We start from the raw sequence: 17,473 nt of genomic DNA on the forward strand, positions 1-17,473 counted from the left end.
AATAGATGAAGTAGCCATCGTCTTTGTCTTTTATTTCTCCACTTTGACCGATAAACCCACCACTCCTCGAGTGTACCTTAGTTTATATATATATATATATATATATATATATATATATATATATATATATATATATATATATATATAAAGGGGGGTTGAGGTTAATTGGGTATACAGCTGATTGAAAGTCTCAACAGTTCATTATATTTCGCCAATTTTCATTAGCATCACCAGATGAGAGCTACAATTATTTAAAATATGGTAAAATACAATTTAGTAGTTGTTTGTTATTTATATCTTACTTGATTGAGGTTAACGGCAGTCTGATTTTTTTAATAACATCAAGTAATGGTTTGTGGATACAATGTGGGTTGCCCAATTAAAATATAAGTACAAACACAATTCAAACTAAAAGCAAAACAAACACAACAACATTTAGTTGAGTGACTGTCATTAAGGTTAAGTATCAGAAATACCAAATATCGAATGTTACTGATTGACTTATGCCAGAAGATAATTAGTTCCATGTCGTTGATGTAGTAGTTGTTTATTTGATTGAGATTTACTGTAAAAGTGTGTTTTAGTTGAAAATCTTTTTTTTTGGAATTACATTTTGTGTTATGTGTGTCTGTTTATAATGTTTGCTTTTCAATGTGTAATAAATAAGCATAAATCTCACTCAGATGCTCAACATCTGATTTCTTATTTAGTAAATTATCCATTTGAGTGATAAATGCCATCTCGATGAAGAGTCTTTTACTGAGATTATTTTCCATTGCAAGAATCTTTTTTCGATGTAGTTCATTATTATGGTGTTCATCATGTACGTGTTTTGCAATGGAACATCTACGAAGTGATACGATTTTTTAGGTGTCTGTTGGTTTGGCCAATATATTGTTTGTTGCAACTTCCGCAAGGAATACGATAGAGTATATTGGATAATTGGTCTGTAGGTGTTTTATCTTTTACTTTAGTAAATATGGAATTAATGTTTAACACTGTGTAATTAGCGATTTTTATGTTATCATCAACTGATTTAAAAATTCGTGTAAGTTTCGGTGTTAAGTCTTGTATGAACGGTAATCTAAAGTATTTAAATGGACTTAGTTTGGTGTTAGTGGTTGTGTCTATTGTAGGTGTAGTGTTCCGTGGTGTGTGGTTAGGGATGGTTTGTATTACAGATAATGTATCATTTGTTGTACTGAATAGTATTTTAGTAAGTAATGTGTTTGGGTATGAATTGTCTAGAAAGAGCGGATGAAGGATTTTTCGGAGCTAATAGGTTTCCTATACCAATCTGTTGTTATTACGTTGTTAGTGTTACGTATTAGTTTGGTGTCAAGGAATGGGACTGACTGATGTTTGTCTTCTGTTTCAACTGTAAATTTTATATGTCGGTCGAAGTCGTTAAAAATGTATAAGAGTTCGTTAATCATGTCTTTTGGTAGGGCCAAGATTATATCGTCGACATATTTCTTTAGAAATTTAGAAATTTTTTTTGAAATTACATTTTGTGTTATGTGTGTCTGTTTATAATGTTTGCTTTTCAATGTGTAATAAATAAGCGTAAATCTCACTCAGATGATCAACATTTGATTTCTTATTTATTAAATTATCTATTTGAGTGATAAATGCCATCTCGAGGAAGAGTCTTTTACTGACATTATTTTCCATTGCAAGAATCTTTGTTTCGCTGTAGTTCATTATATGGTGTTCATCATGTACGTGTTTTGCAAGGGAACACCTATCGGAATATAATCTGCTGTCGCTCTTGTGGGAAGTGATACGATTTTTTAGGTGTCTGTTGGTTTGGCCAATATAATGTTTGATGCAACTTCCGCAAGGAATACGATAGACTATATTGGATAATTGGTCTGTAGGTGTTTTATCTTTTACTTTAGTAAATATGAAATTAATGTTTAACACTGTGTATGTAGCGATTTTTATGTTATCATCAACTGATTTAAAAATTCGTGTAAGTTTCGGTGTTAAGTCTTCTATGAACGGTAATCTAAAGTATTTAAATGGAGTTAATTTGGTGTTAGTGGTTGTGTCTATTGTAGGTGTAGTGTTTCGTGGGGTGTGGCTAGGGATGGTTTGTATTACAGATAATGTATCTAAAATACTATTCAGTACAACAAATGATACATAATTTCAGATAAAATTCAAATAAAATAAAATAAAATAAAATAGTAATATCAAAAAAAATTTTTCAACTAAAACACACTTTTACAGTAAATCTCAATCAAATAAACAACTAATACATCAACGACATGGAACTAATTATCTTCTGGCATAAGTCAATCAGTAACATTCGATATTTGGTATTTCTGGTACTTAACCTTAATGAAAGTCACTCAACTAAATGTTTTTGTGTTTGTTTTGCTTTTAATTTGAATTGTGTTTGTACTTATATTTTAATTATTAAAGTAAATTATACAACTAAATGTTACATGTAGAATATAGCTGCAACCCACATTGTATCCACAAACAATTAGCTTCATCAGTTCTAACTCAATATGTAGTATATTATCAATGTTATTATACACTCGCGATCATAAAATCCGGGTCACCTTGAAAATCACCGATATTTCATTTTTAACGAGCTTTATCGTAAATAATAATAACACAAATACAAACTAATGCATGTTTCTGAGAATTAATGCGGTTTCCTTTGTAACAAAGAATTCCAATAGTGTCGATTTCGCGGTAAAGTGCAACTTCCCAAAATGAACGCTACCTGTAACTCCGCTTGTTTTAAATGTCTCGTTTGTGCTTCGACTTTCTGTTCAAATGCAACGGACAAACGTTTATTATTGCCACCATTAGTGTTTATTAGTGCCATTATTAGTGTTTATATTTTGACAAAAATGCCTTTGACTGTTGTTGAAACGGCACAAATTGTTGCACTTGTAGAAGACGGTCACACTCAACGGCAAGTCGCAAGAACTGTCGGCGTAAGCCATTCTACGGTTCAACGAGTGGTTCAACGTTTTCAGGAGGCAAGTTTGCTAACCAGGCAACCTGGTTCTGGACGAAGAAGAACGACCACGGCACTAGATGACCGTTTCCTTGTGTTTCTGGCTTTACGAAACCGGACCTCAACTGCGGTTATTCATCAACATCGTCTAGAGGAAGTACGAAATCGCAATTTTAGTGTTGCAACAGTCAGAAGAAGACTTCGTTCTTCTTGACTATCTTCTCGGGTAATGGCTACAGGACCGCCACTTCGCCGGGTGCCTCGAGTTGCACGACTAGCTTTTGCTCGAAAATACGCGCATTGGGGAATTAACGATTGTAGCAAAGTGTTATTCTCACATGAATCCCGTTTCTGCCTAACTGGATCCGATGGACGTGTTAGAGTTTGGAGGAGAACCGGTGAACGATTTTCACAAGCTTGCATTGCTCCAAGAATGCCATTTGATGGAGGCTCGGTCATGACTTGGGGAGGTATATCTTCCGACTTCTACACAAAATTACTCTTCATCGAAAATGGGTCCCTAACTGCACGAAGGTACATTACGGAGATTCCGGAAGAACATGTTATGACCAACATGGCAGGGCTAGGAGAAAACGCCGTTTTTATGCAGGACAACGTGCCACCGCACGTTGCCAGGATCAGTATGTAATACTTGGACGAAGTTGGAATTACGATTTACCCTGGCCATCTAGGTCTCTGGACCTGAATCCCATCAAACATCTCTGGGACGATTTGAAAAAACGTATTCAAACCCATACACCTCCTCTTGTATATACCACAACATGTAATCCGGAGAAAAATTGAGAGTATGCCCGTCGTCTGCAAGAGGTTATTAGAGCAAGGGGAGGCAATACACGATATTAGTCATTGAAATTTCACTGATTTTTTACCACGTTATGTATTTTCCATTTTTTTTTCTTTCAAAACAAACATTGATGACAAATAAAAAATACATTAGGCAAAAAAGGTTATTACTGCACCAGAGGCAAAAATATTTAAGAAACTTAAAATTTTCAAGATGACCCGGATTTTATGATCGCGAGTGTATAATATATACTGTAAACTTTACTTATTATTTAAAACTAACTTAACAAAAAAAAAAAAATACAAAACACACACAAATTCTGCAGAAAATAATGTTCATATTCGTAGATAAGAAGATTTAAAAATTTTTAAACGGATATTTGGCTTCATTTAGCGATAGATGGTTCTCCACTGAAGACAAACAAAGCACTCATATATATATATATATATATATATATATATATATATATATATATATATATATATATATATATATATATCTTCTTCTTAAAGTTCCATCTCCTATCGGAGGTTGGATATCATAACGGCTATGGTCACTTTGTTAGCTGCTGCTCTGAAAAGTTGTAGTGAACTACAGTTAAACCATTCTCTAAGGTTTTTCAGCCAGGAGATGCGTCTTCTTCCTACGCTTCTTCTTCCTTGGATCCTTCCTTGCATAATAATTCTCAGCAGCGAGAATTCTCTGAGAATTATTATATATATATATATATATAAATATATAAATATATATTTATATTATATATATATATATATATATATATATATATATATATATATATATATATATATATATATATATATATATATATATATATATATATGTATATAAGAGTAAGAAAAAAGAATATGTTTATTATAAAATAACATTTATATACATATATATATATATATATATATATATATATATATATATTGACATGAGAAATAAAAAACTATATTCCTATTTAAAATTTCATGTTTCTCAACCACGAGCATATAAATTTTTAACGCCCTGTATATGACAAATTTGTAAAAAGAATTATAGCTAGTTTTAAGAGAGTGTTTCGCAGAATTGTTTACTAGCCCCATGAAGAATGTATTTCAAGTAAACAATTAAAGACAATTAAGTTTTCGAGATATGCGGGTAGGAAACTCATTAGCCCGTACGGTACATAGTAGATAGTTTAAATCTACCTTTGTATTAAGATTCTCAAAAATAGATAAGAATTTGATTATTTGTATAAAATAGAATAAGGATACGGAATTTTATTTCTTTCTTGGAACTCCATAAAGACAAAAAGATACGTAAATTTGAAAATTTGTTTCTTCTTCTTAAAGTGCCCTCTCCTCAATGGAGGTTGGCTACTACAATTTTAAACTCTTCTTTATCTTCAGCTGTTCTTATTAGCTGTTCAAAATTTAGCCCTGTCCATTGTCGGATGTTTCTGAGCCACGATAGTCTTTTCCTTCCCAGGCCTCTCTTTCCCTCGATTTTTCCTTTCACTATAAGTTGGGCATATTGGTACTTATTATTTCTCAGTATGTCTAGGTATGATGTTTTTCTAACTTTTACTGTGTTAAAAAGTTCTCTTTCCTTGCCTATTCTATGCAGCACTTCTTCGTTTGAGGTATGCGATGTCCATGAAATTTTGAGTATTCTCCGGTAGATCCACATTTCAAAGGCCTCCAATTTATTTACGGTTGATGTTTTAAGGGTCCACGTTTCAACTGCATATAGAAGAGTCGACCAGACGTAGCATTTTGATAAACGTAGTCGAATTTCGAGTTTTATTCGAGAATCACAAAGCAGTTTTTTTATTTTTTCGATTTTCTGGCCTGTTCTATTCTCGATCTTATTTCTAGATCAGGATTTAGGCTGCTATCGATCCAACATCCCAGGTACTTAAATCTATTGACCTGTTCTAAAATGTGCCCATTTATTTTGCAAGGTTGAGGTACGTTTTGGTTTTTTCGGATTGACATCACTTTGGTTTTTTAAAGTTTATTTTCATACCAAATTGCTCACAGGTCGAGTTGGTCTTGTCGATGAGTCGTTGTAGACCTAAGTCTTCCTCTTCAAGTGCCATCTTCGTTCCGAAGGTTGGCGATCATCAGGGCTATACGTATTTTCGAAACTGCTGACCTAAACAATTCGTTGCTGCTACAGCTATACCATTCCCGTAGATTCTTTAGCCAGGAGTTTCCTCTTCTTCCTATTAACCTTTTTCCTGCTATTTTCCCTTGCATAATTATTCGAAGCAGTTCATATCTTTCGCCTCTTGTAATGTGTCCCAAGTATTGCAGTTTTCGTTTTTTGATCGTAAATATGACTTCCTTTTCTTTATTCATTCTTCTCAAGACCTCGACATTTGTGACTCTCTCGGTCCATGATATTCTCAGGATTCTGCGATACATCCACAGTTCAAATGCCTCTAATTTTTTGGTATCAATCTTTTTCAACGTCCATGACTCCATTCCGTAGAACAGCACAGAAAGTACGTAACATCTCATCAGGCGAAGTTTCATTTCAAGGCTCAAATCTCTTCCGCAGAACACTCTCTTCATTTTAGTGAATATGGATCTGGCTTTTTCTATTCTTATTTTGATTTCTGCTGAGCTATCGTTGTCTTCATTTATAAAAGTGCCTAAATATTTGTATTTGCTAACTCGATCGATAATTTCATTGTGTAAATATAAATTTTGAACATTTTGTGTTGATTTCGATATTACCATAAATTTAGTTTTCTTTATGTTCAAAGATAGTCCATATTCTTCGCTGCAGTCTGCTATCTTATTCACCAATGTCTGTAGCTCTTCAAGTGTTTCTGCGATCAGAACGGTGTCGTCGGCAAATCTCAGATTGTTTAATCTGAGTCGGAATCCGCAATTAACACTGTATCATCGGCGTATCTGATACTGTTGATATTTACGCCATTCACATTGACTCCATCCTTGGAATCCTCCAATGCCTCTTTAAATAGAAACTCGGAATAAATATTAAATAGCAGAGGTGACAGAACACATCCCTGTCTAACTCCCCTCCTAATTTCTACTTCTGCGGATGTAGAAATTTGTTTAGATTAAGGAAAGAGGTAGTTTTGGGTAAATAATGCAACATGATTGAAAGTTGGTTTTGATTGGATGAAAAATTAATTATGAGGGAACGATTTGGAAGTCGAAGAATGAATGGGGAGAGTGTGGAACGAGTAATAGGCCAAGTCGAGAGATGATATAAATCCTTGAGTCTAAAGTATCCATTATTGTGTTAAGTGCTTGAAAAAGTTGAAAGATTGCATCAGGAGAAAGCCGGAACGAGTACGGTACGAAGCAGTTAAAGAAAAGGACGACAAAATTTAGCACAGGAGCAGAGACATTCTGGAAAAACGTGGACGAGTTTTCCTTTGATCGTAACACCAGCAAGTAAGGAAACGTGTTAGGGGTGAAGACATGGTAGAATCATCAGCAAAGGTTAGTCGTTTTCTGTTATGATATGAATGTATTGTTGTTCGTGTTAAATACCACATTTTATATATCAAGAAAATAGAACATTGAGAACATTCTGTAAAGCAGAAGTAGAGATTCACAGTTATTGATTTAAAAAATTTTAGAGACAAAGAGAAATAAGATTCCTTTTTTTTGTAGATGTTTATATGAAATAATAAAGAGGGGGAGAATGAATAAAATTTGTAATATTGAATATCGATTTCCGTTTTGATAAAATAAACGATTTTTATAATTTCTAATTGAAATCCATATGTGTATTATTTTGATTCTCTTTTATCTATCCCTATAAGGAAACCACTGAGAAATATTTGAAGGCACAAAAGTAAGTAGTGATAGGATCATTCATCTCTGAGATTTATATTTTGTATATGTTTTGATTTAATTAATTATTGAAATAACTAATTGATTAATTAATTAAAGTAGATTACATCAATAGAGTCAAAGTAGATCGTAATATATATATATATATATATATATATATATATATATATATATATATATATGATGGTGTTATATTTATTATTATTTAAGCCCCTTTTGAATAGCACCATTGACAGACTATCTCCACTTACGCCACGTTCTATATTGATGTCGTTTGTATCTCCCTGGGTTGTTTTAACTCTTGCTGATGAGTTCTTCATTGTCATTCTAGTCAGTCTTATTACCTTTACTGGTATTTCCATCCTTTAAATTTATTTTAATAGCTGTTGTCTGTATATGATGTGGAAGGCCTATTGGAAATCGATGAACAATATGTGTAGTTCTATAGCATGTTCGTAGCTTTTGATGATTTACGGTAGTACGTGTATTGCATCTATTGTTGATATCCTTTTTCTAAATCCTTGTTGATACTGTCCTATATTTTTTTCTATGTAACAATTTAGTAGGTTTCTTATGATTGTGGTCAGGATCTTATACGTTGTATGTAGTAATATTATAGTTTTATAGTTGTTGCACTTAGTTGGATCCCCCTTCTTAAAAATTGGTGTGATGTGTCCGTTATTCCATTCTACATGCATGTTTTCGTCCTTCCAAATTTTGACCATTTGACCAGGTTTGTACATCCGTTTTAACAGCTCCTCTCCTCCGTTTCTGATTAGCTTGTTGTTAATTTCATATGGCCCTGGAGTTTTGTTTAGTTTTCGTTGCTTTACGGCATTTATGAAGTTTAAATAGGTAGGTACGTCTTCTTCTGCATCTCTATTATCTCTTGTTTCTTTATCTTCTGCATATCTCTCTTGGCTGCTTTTGTACAGATCCGTAAAATGTTTTCCCAATCTTTTGTTTGGGTTTATGGTTTTTTTTTTGGTAACATATTGTTGTTATATTCGAATATATATTTTATATATCAATGTCTCTTTCTGTCTTCTAGTTCTTTTTCTAGTTATTTCTGTCTTATATTCTCTAAGCATTTATTTCTAGCGAGGTTTTTAATTTTGATTTTTTTTTGTGACATTCTTCATCAAACCATGCTTTCATTTGTTTGTTTTCTAGTGGTCTTATTATTTGTTCTCCAGTTTCTATTATGCTATTTTTTATACCATTCCATTACGATATCGATTACCAGGATCTTCTAAGGGCACTTCCAGACTTGCTAGGGGATCATACATTGCCATGGAACCGAAACAACAACAGAAATTGGAAGTCATGGACAGACTTCAGCGAAGATTTTAAGAAAGCTTTCTATCCCAGAGGATATTCGCTACAACTAGAGGAGCAAATCAGAAATAGAAAGCAAAAACAAAACGAGTCAGCGGATAGATATATCACAGACATTCAAACATTAATTAGACGAGAAGGATCTTTTTCCAAAGAAGAACTGGAACGAGTACATAGGAATATGCTACGGAATATAAACTTAACATTCGCCGCTGAGACTTTAAAGATGTAACTGAATTACAAGACTTAGCTCAGGAATACGAAGCCGTAGAAGACGAAAAAGCCTGAGTAAATCAAAATCTTTAAAGAAACCAGGAACGTACAGCATTAAACTAAGCAGGGACTATTAAAAATTATGCCGGAGACACAATGGCACAGGAATACAACGACTCTCTAGAAAACTATAGCGGAAGAACAAAACCAGCGAATCGTTCATCGATGGAACTAAAAAAGAAATTAGCTATCGCCTGCGAGATCGATCATTTACAGATCCGAGTAACATTAGAACTTACTTAACCCGATAACCCGAGAACTTACAGCACCGAATAATGTGCGTCAATTCCGCCGTTTTCTAAAAATAACTTCATGGTACCGCCGATTCATAGAAAACTATTCAACAATAGCAGGACCACTAAACATGCTTCTGAAAAAGAGAATAAAATGGAAATGGACCGATAAACAGGAACAAACTTTTAAAGAGCTTAAATCGAAACTTACATCAGCCCCAATGTTAGCATGCCCAGATTTTTCAAAAACATTTTACCTGCAAACAGATGCGTCAAACTGTGGACTTGGTGTTGCATTAACGCAGAAGTATGACGGACAAGATAAAGTGATCGCATATGTTGCCAGTCGAACTCTCATACCGGCCGAGACAAAATACTCCACAAACGAAAAAGAATGCCTGTCGATCGTATACGGAATAAAACAAACGAGGCCATACATAGTAGGATACAATTTTAAGGTTATCTCAGACCACCAAAATGGCTAAAGAACCTCAAAAAATCCTCGGGTCGATTGGCTAGGTGGAGTGTAGAACTACAACAGTATGACTTTGGGGTAATATACAGAAAAAGAGTCTTCAACAAGGTAGCAGATGCTTTATCCCGGCAACCATAAGAAACTGGTAGAGAAGAACCAGAGCTGGAATTATTAGCATGAGCACTAGAATTGTGCAAATGGTACGATAATTTATACAGAGAGGTCCTCCGAAACCCAGACAGACTTCCGGATTTACAAATATTAGACGGTAGATTGTATAAACATAAATGTACAAACAAACAGCCCACTTAGTAATTGCGGAGACAATTTGCCGAATGGCTCAAAAATACTACTGGCCTAAAATTTTTAAACAAATTGCAGACTATGTTAGAGCCTGTAGGATGTGCTTTCAATATAAACCGTCACAGATGCAACCAGCAGGAAAAATGCAGCCATCCATTGTAGAAAAGCCTTGACATACCATCTCAATTGATATAATGGGACCATTCCAAGTTCTACAAAACGGAACATTTTCTTGATAGTCATCCAAGACCGGTTTACCAAATGGGTTATCGCCGAACCGATAAAGAAAGCATCGGCAAGCCCCATCATCGACACTCTCCGCTCAAAAGTATTTATGCAGTTCGGAATCCCAAAGAAAGTCATCTCGGATAACGGTTTTCAATTCACAAATAGCAATTTTAAAACATTCCTAAAAACCATACAACATAAATCACGTGCTTACACCCCTTACTCGCCACAATGCAATCCAGTAGAAAAAACTAACAAGATACTGAAAACAATGATAGCTACATACGTGGAGGATAATCATAAAGAGTGGGATCAATTGATACCGGAATTTTGCTACGCCATAAATTCGTCAAAACATGATTCGACAGGATGTTCACCAGCGCTTTTCGCCGACTACATTTTGTATTGAAAGGCTATATCGGGATAAGATGGTAAAATCTGCACTCGGTTGGATTTTTATTTAGGGTTGGACACTTGAAAGTATATATTTAGAAACCCCTATAGCCAAATTTTTAGCTTAATAGGTGGCCCCTGGTGTCCCCTATCGCAAAAAATGTGTTTTTTCGAAAAAAAAAATATTAAATCAAGAGGAATAAAAACAATATTTACCCCTAAACAAAAACTTTTATCTCCTGTCCGATCAATCAAAGATAACATTCCAAATGCACAACTCGGAGTTTATGAAATTCCTTGTGTAGACTGACCCGATCCTATACAGGCGAAACAAATCGTAGAATCCAAAATAGAATTCATGAACATTCCATTTCTGTTTGCAATTCCGATTCAATTTCAGCTCTAGGTCAACACCATCTTCATACAGGTCACAAAATTGATTTTGAAAACTCCAGAACCATAGCCCCCATCTGCTTCTATAAACCAAGAATTATCCGAGAAGCCATAGAAATTGAAGAAAGGCCAAATTGTCTCAATAAAAGAGATGACGGCATACGATTACCTTCTATATGAAGACCTCTCATAAAGAAAATATCGTCCACTCCATTCGCGAATTAAAATCCCACTGTCGGAAATGTTCGCGCCTCACGCTAACCTCCACCCAAACCACGTCACCATCGACGGTATAAATAAACCGCCTTCTGTTCCCAGTGGTACTATTGTGGCATTATTGATCACCGTAGTAGGGTCTGGGGGAAAGGGATAGATTGTATTGATCTCATGAGAATAATAAAAAATGGCAAAAATCGTGCCACGTTTATTTATTTAACATCTTTATAAAAACTGAGTTTATTTGCGACAAAATACAAAAATTTCATACGAAAGCTGAACTCTTTATCTTTAGAATGCATCTTGATTTTTGTCGATAGGACACTTGAATCAAAAGATATCGAATTTTTACCGTCGAGTTGATAAAAATTTTATTGAACATTGATTTCGCGCGCGTAACTGACATTACATTTTGCATTTTTACCCCCCTATGAGGGGGATTTTAGGGGGAAGCTCGTTGGTAAAAGTAGTAAACTTTTTTGCATCTGTTTTGGCTTCCCAAGATTAATATTCTCGGCAAAATTGTTTTTTCAAGGTTTTTGAAAAATCATACGAACGGCTTGTTCGTATGATTTTTAGAGGTTCAGTGGCATTTTCGTGTCTGGCGACTGGAGTAATCTTTTATTAAGTAAAATTATTTTAAAAAGTTTCTACTTTTTATCTACAACGGAAGAATGATGTTTTTAAAAAACAAACCAATCCTCTTTAATATTTTTTCAATTTGCACCACTAACAGTTACACTGTAATAGAGTAATTGAAGAATAAAAGTAAAAAAAAGAAACTTCAGAAAATTCAGAAATTTAACTTTTACATTTCTTTAAATTTAGATACTTAGCATGTTTCAATTATTCTATAAACTTGGAGCGCATACCAATTTGTCTCAATTTAAAAATGTAGATCCAAAGGTGAATTATTTTCATTCTCTTTCACTTTTGTATAGTCTATGAATATTTTGGAGAATTAGTCATATCGCCACCCAAATACAAAACAGGTACAAATAAAAACACTCCGGGAGTGATCGAGGAAGGGAAGCATAGCTTTCTTTTCGTCTACACAAGGAGCGATGGTTTTTAATTTATTTACATTATTTTTTTATTTTATTTTATTCGTTTGGAGGTGATTCGATTCGATGATTCGGTATTATTTTGATTATTTTTATATAATTTTTTTACGTTTGTTAAACGTTATTTTATTTTTATAAGTGTATATGTATGTATATTAATGTATATCGCAAGGTTACTGCAGGCGTCTCGATACTTTCTCGAGACTAGAGTCACGATAAATATTATTTCGGGTTCATGCAAAAACTTCATACCGAGCGATAATAACTTTACGACATGAATGTGCATAAGCAAAAATGAAGAGAATTATATTTTATACAATTTTGATTTCTTTAATAATTGTTTTGCTAAAATCAATATTTAAGGTCGTAGGTTCGTTTCTGTCTATGGCCTGCTGCTCATGACGTCACCGTCTAGGGTTCCTTAGCTTAAGATCATAAATGTTGATTGTAGCACAAAAAAATCACAAAGAAATCAAAATCGTATAAAATATAATTCTCTCCATTTTTGTTAATGTACATTTATGTCGTGAAGTTAATAATAAACGAGATAATTCAATAATTATACTTGAACACTATTTTCCCCTTAACTCGAAGAATATCGAATTACGACAAAAATTGCAAAGAAGAAATTATAGGAAATTGTAATTACAACAATTTAAGTATTAACGATTTTATCGAAAAGTTGAAAATGCCAAGATATTGAACAAAACCAATTCCTATAACACCAATCCCGGCAAGGTCTATTAGAAATTCCGCAAAAAAATGGAAAAAATCAAAATTGTATAAAATGTAATTCGCTCCATATTTGTTTATGTACATTCATGTTGTAAAGTTAATAATAAACGAGGTAATTTGATAATATATGGCGGAGATATTGAGCAAAAACGGTTCTCCCTTAACTTCAAGATGGCGACTAATACAACGGTTCGATTAAGTCGCGATTTTAAATTTATACTACTATTGACCCCCCTCCCCCATAGGTTAGGCCCTTTTTCGTCTAACCCGACTGGACTAATAATACTGAAATAACACTAGCGGACGCTCTGCATTTTTGTATTTGAGCGAGCGAATATGAACAAAACCGCCAATTTTTTAGTTGCGTCTTGTCAGCCGAAATGAACGCAGGTTTTTTATGTTAGACAGACACATTTAAAAGAAACCTTACTCATTGTTACCATTTTTATAAACAAAAGTGCTACACTCCGAATTACATCCATTTTGAAGATTTGGGTAAAAGTATTATTAATAAAAAAAGCTGTCTTAGGGAGTATGTTCATTTTGCACCCAAAATTCACAAACGCATATGCATATATATATATACTCAGTGACATTAGAAGTGTTACACCCAGAAGGAATAATTTCTAGAACTTAATTGATTGACAACATGGTAGATTTACATCAAGAATTAAACGATAACGTTGTCAAGAATTTTTATTAACAAGTAATAAAAAAAAATTATTAATGTGTTTGGCCACCTCGTAGCTGAATACACTTCTGAGTACGTCTAGGCATTGACAAAATGAGATGATCGATGTCTGCTTGTGGCACCTTGTTCCAAGCAACTTGAACTTTATGTATTAACGGTGCCAGAATCTGTGGTGCAAAGTGGATAGTCTCAGTGGATGAGTCCCATCATATCCCATAGAATTTAAATCCGGAGCACGAGGCGGTCACGGCAAAACATTAACGCCAGCTTCTTAGAGAAAGTCCATAGTTTAACGAACAATATGGGGACGCGCGTTGTATTGCTAAAAAAGTACGTCTAGACGGCCGTCGAGAGTCTTATCATCCTACGTCCATCATGAATTCCTAAACAGAATCGTGATTCATCGATGAATGCTACATTACGCCATTCTGCCACCCAATGCTGCCGTTCTCTGCACCAATTCAAACTTTGATGACAGTGGTCACTAGTCAAAGGAAGGGCGGAATAAAACCAGTCTAAAGGCCCGAATGCGACTTTATAGTGTACGCATAGTAACAGGTATATCTACTACTCCAAACCATTGGTCAGCAATTTGATGCGTAGTAGCAAAACGGTCTCGCAAAACCTATACCTACAGTGTTTAAATGCCAAGATGTGACGTGAAACTTCGCCATAATAATATTCTTGAGTAAAAAATACATCAGCTACTTATCAACAAACAATATCGCCTCCACCTTCGTATATATAGCTGTGTTTACTATATCTTGGGAGCAAGAATGGATAAATATGAATTTTTTGGGTAATCATACCAATATTTGCTATAGCTTTAAATATTTATTTTAAAAATTTAATTGATGATACACCATGCTGCATCAAGGTTTTTCTTTTACTTCAAATATTATAATCTAAGATCACACCACAAAATCACCACATTCATAACGTAGTTAATCAAACTCACATTTTTACATTTAAGAATAGGAGAAAACATTGATAACAGGTTGCCAGTAAAAAAGTGGCCGCAAATAGTTTTAATTTAATTAATGGTAATATTAATTTTTGAACAAAAATTTCTTTCATTTATTTTTTTAAATAAAATACGCTGCTAATGACGTATATGCATATTTTTTATATCAAATTAAACTAATTTTTGATGATGTAAGGTTGCTTTGTATGGTCGCAAATTGGGGTTGTTAGTTGTTAAAAACGCAAGGTATCAAAAATAAAGTAAAAGAAATCTAGCGCGCAATTCACTGGATTGGCATGGCGAGTGTCAGCTGTGTGAGTTTTAAAGCCAATGCGCATACGTAGTGTTAATATACATTTTATATACATATAATTAAATACACTTTTTCATTTTTCTGCAATGCAAACTTTATTTTAATCAACGTAATAACAGTATAACGAGCTTCAAAACTTGCTTAAAATAATCTGACACTCTCCATCCTTGTCAAACCAGTGGCGTTGCCGGCTAGCTTTCTTTCACTTATCTTTGATACCTTTCCATTTAAATTTATTGATAAAAATAAAGAAAAAATCACGTCTTTGTGTTTAATTCAATAGTATTCTATGAATACCAGTTCTGTAGACACCCTCACACACTCAATTCGGGTGAAAATTGTATAAGATATGACTGCATAAGTTCAACATAAATCAACAGCGCCCCTTTCGTTATAATTTGCAGTAAGGAAAACTTGATATAAGATCAACTAAGCTTTTAAAATACGTATTTGTAGTTATACAAAATATTGTAATATTTACCCAAAAAAATTAATTTTTATGGGTAAAGTGAAAATCTCTCAACTGAAAATCTGGGTTACTGGATGAAGTTTAAAAACTCTCAATGACCTGAAATAATTTATGTGAACTAAAATTCAGTAATTTTTAACTCGGTTTTTCGGTTTTGTAGTTTAGGTAAAACGTATTTTTACTTTATTTTTTATTTAGGTTTATCGATCGTGCATATATATATATATATATATATATATATATATATATATATATATATATATATATATATATATATATATATATATATATATATATACTGGGGTGCAAAATTAACCGGACACTCAATTTTTTTTTGTTTTTTGTTGGTGTTTAGATCGAAACTTGTTTAATTTGTTTGAAATTGTATTTTATGCCTTATTAGCGACAAGTTTTTTTCTTGTTTAAACCTGTTTAGATGTTTTTTGCGAACAAAAACATTTTTACACATACGTTTTGTTATTAATGTGAAATATTGGCTTAGTATTAATTTAAGTTTATTGTGGTATGTGAGATTGTCTCCTGTTTAAAACTTGCATTAAAAAAATTATGACACTAGAAGAAGTAGCACAAGCTATTGCTTCACAGGATGATGGGCGGAGCATTCGTTACATCGCAAATGTTTTAGGAATTTCTCGAAGTACAGTGTTTGATGCAATACAAAGATTTCGGGAAACAGGACAATACACTAGGAGACCAGGTCAAGGTAGACAAAGAACCACAAGTCAAGTTGAAGGTCGCTTTCTTAGGTTACAAGCATTACGCGATCGTACATTATCAGCACCAGTACTTGTTCAACGATTAAATGATGTCTATAGAAACACAGTTTCCGTTTATACCGTTCGAAGACGCTTAAATGAATATGGATTAAGGTCCAGAATACCTGTCACGGAACCTCTAGTAACAGCAGATCATCGGAGGCAACGTTTACACTTCGCTCGCGAACATCTTAATTGGAGTGTTGACGATTGGAGTGCTGTGCTTTTCATGGATGAATCAAGATTTAACAGATACTCATCGGATGGACGGCATAGGATATGGAGAAGAACTGGTGAACGTTATCAGCAATGTTGTTTTGCTCCGAGAGTTCAATTTGGTGGAGGTGGTATAATGGTGTGGGCAGGCATTTCCCTAGAGGCTCATACAGAACTTGTTACAATTCAAGGGGGCAGTTTGAACGCTCAACGGTATATTCAGCAATTTTTGGAAGATCATGTAGTGCCATTTGCTCCATTTATTGGAGAAAACTTTCGTCTAATACAAGATAATGCTCGTCCGCACATCGCAAGAATAACACGGGATTACTTGGATGAAGTTGGAATTCGTTTATTACCATGGCCGCCAAGAAGTGCAGACTTAAATCCAATAGAGCATGCATGGGATATTCTGGGACGACGTATTCGACGTAACCATGGTGAGTTTGAAACCATGAATGATTTGGAGCAAGCAGTTCGTGACGTATGGGAGCAAATCCCTCAAACAGACTTTGCTACCGTGATCCGAAGTATGCCTGATCGAATAAGGGCCGTAATTAGGGCTCGTGGAGGTAATACACTCTACTAAACATTGTTTTCCATAAAAATTGTTTATATTAAAATAAAAAATAAGATTTTTTTTGTGGATTTTAAAATTTTTTGAATTGTTTATTGTTTTTTCTGAGTAACATTCTTGAATTGTAATAAATTTGACTTTTAAATTTTGTTTATTATTAAATACTTAATTGGGAACATCTTAAACTCTTTTAAACTCCAGTTTTTA

At 33.8% G+C, this 17,473-nt stretch overlaps 1 protein-coding gene across 4 annotated transcripts in view; it reads right to left on the minus strand.

Annotated features, from left to right (window-relative positions):
- Tao (Serine/threonine-protein kinase Tao) overlaps window positions 1–17,473 on the minus strand; it is a 468,452-nt gene that overhangs the window by 60,642 nt on the left and 390,337 nt on the right. The gene's annotated exons all lie outside the window — the stretch shown is intronic.

This window comes from Diabrotica undecimpunctata, chromosome 5 (genome assembly GCF_040954645.1).
Source record: "Diabrotica undecimpunctata isolate CICGRU chromosome 5, icDiaUnde3, whole genome shotgun sequence".
Classification (NCBI taxonomy): Eukaryota; Metazoa; Arthropoda; class Insecta; order Coleoptera; family Chrysomelidae; genus Diabrotica; species Diabrotica undecimpunctata.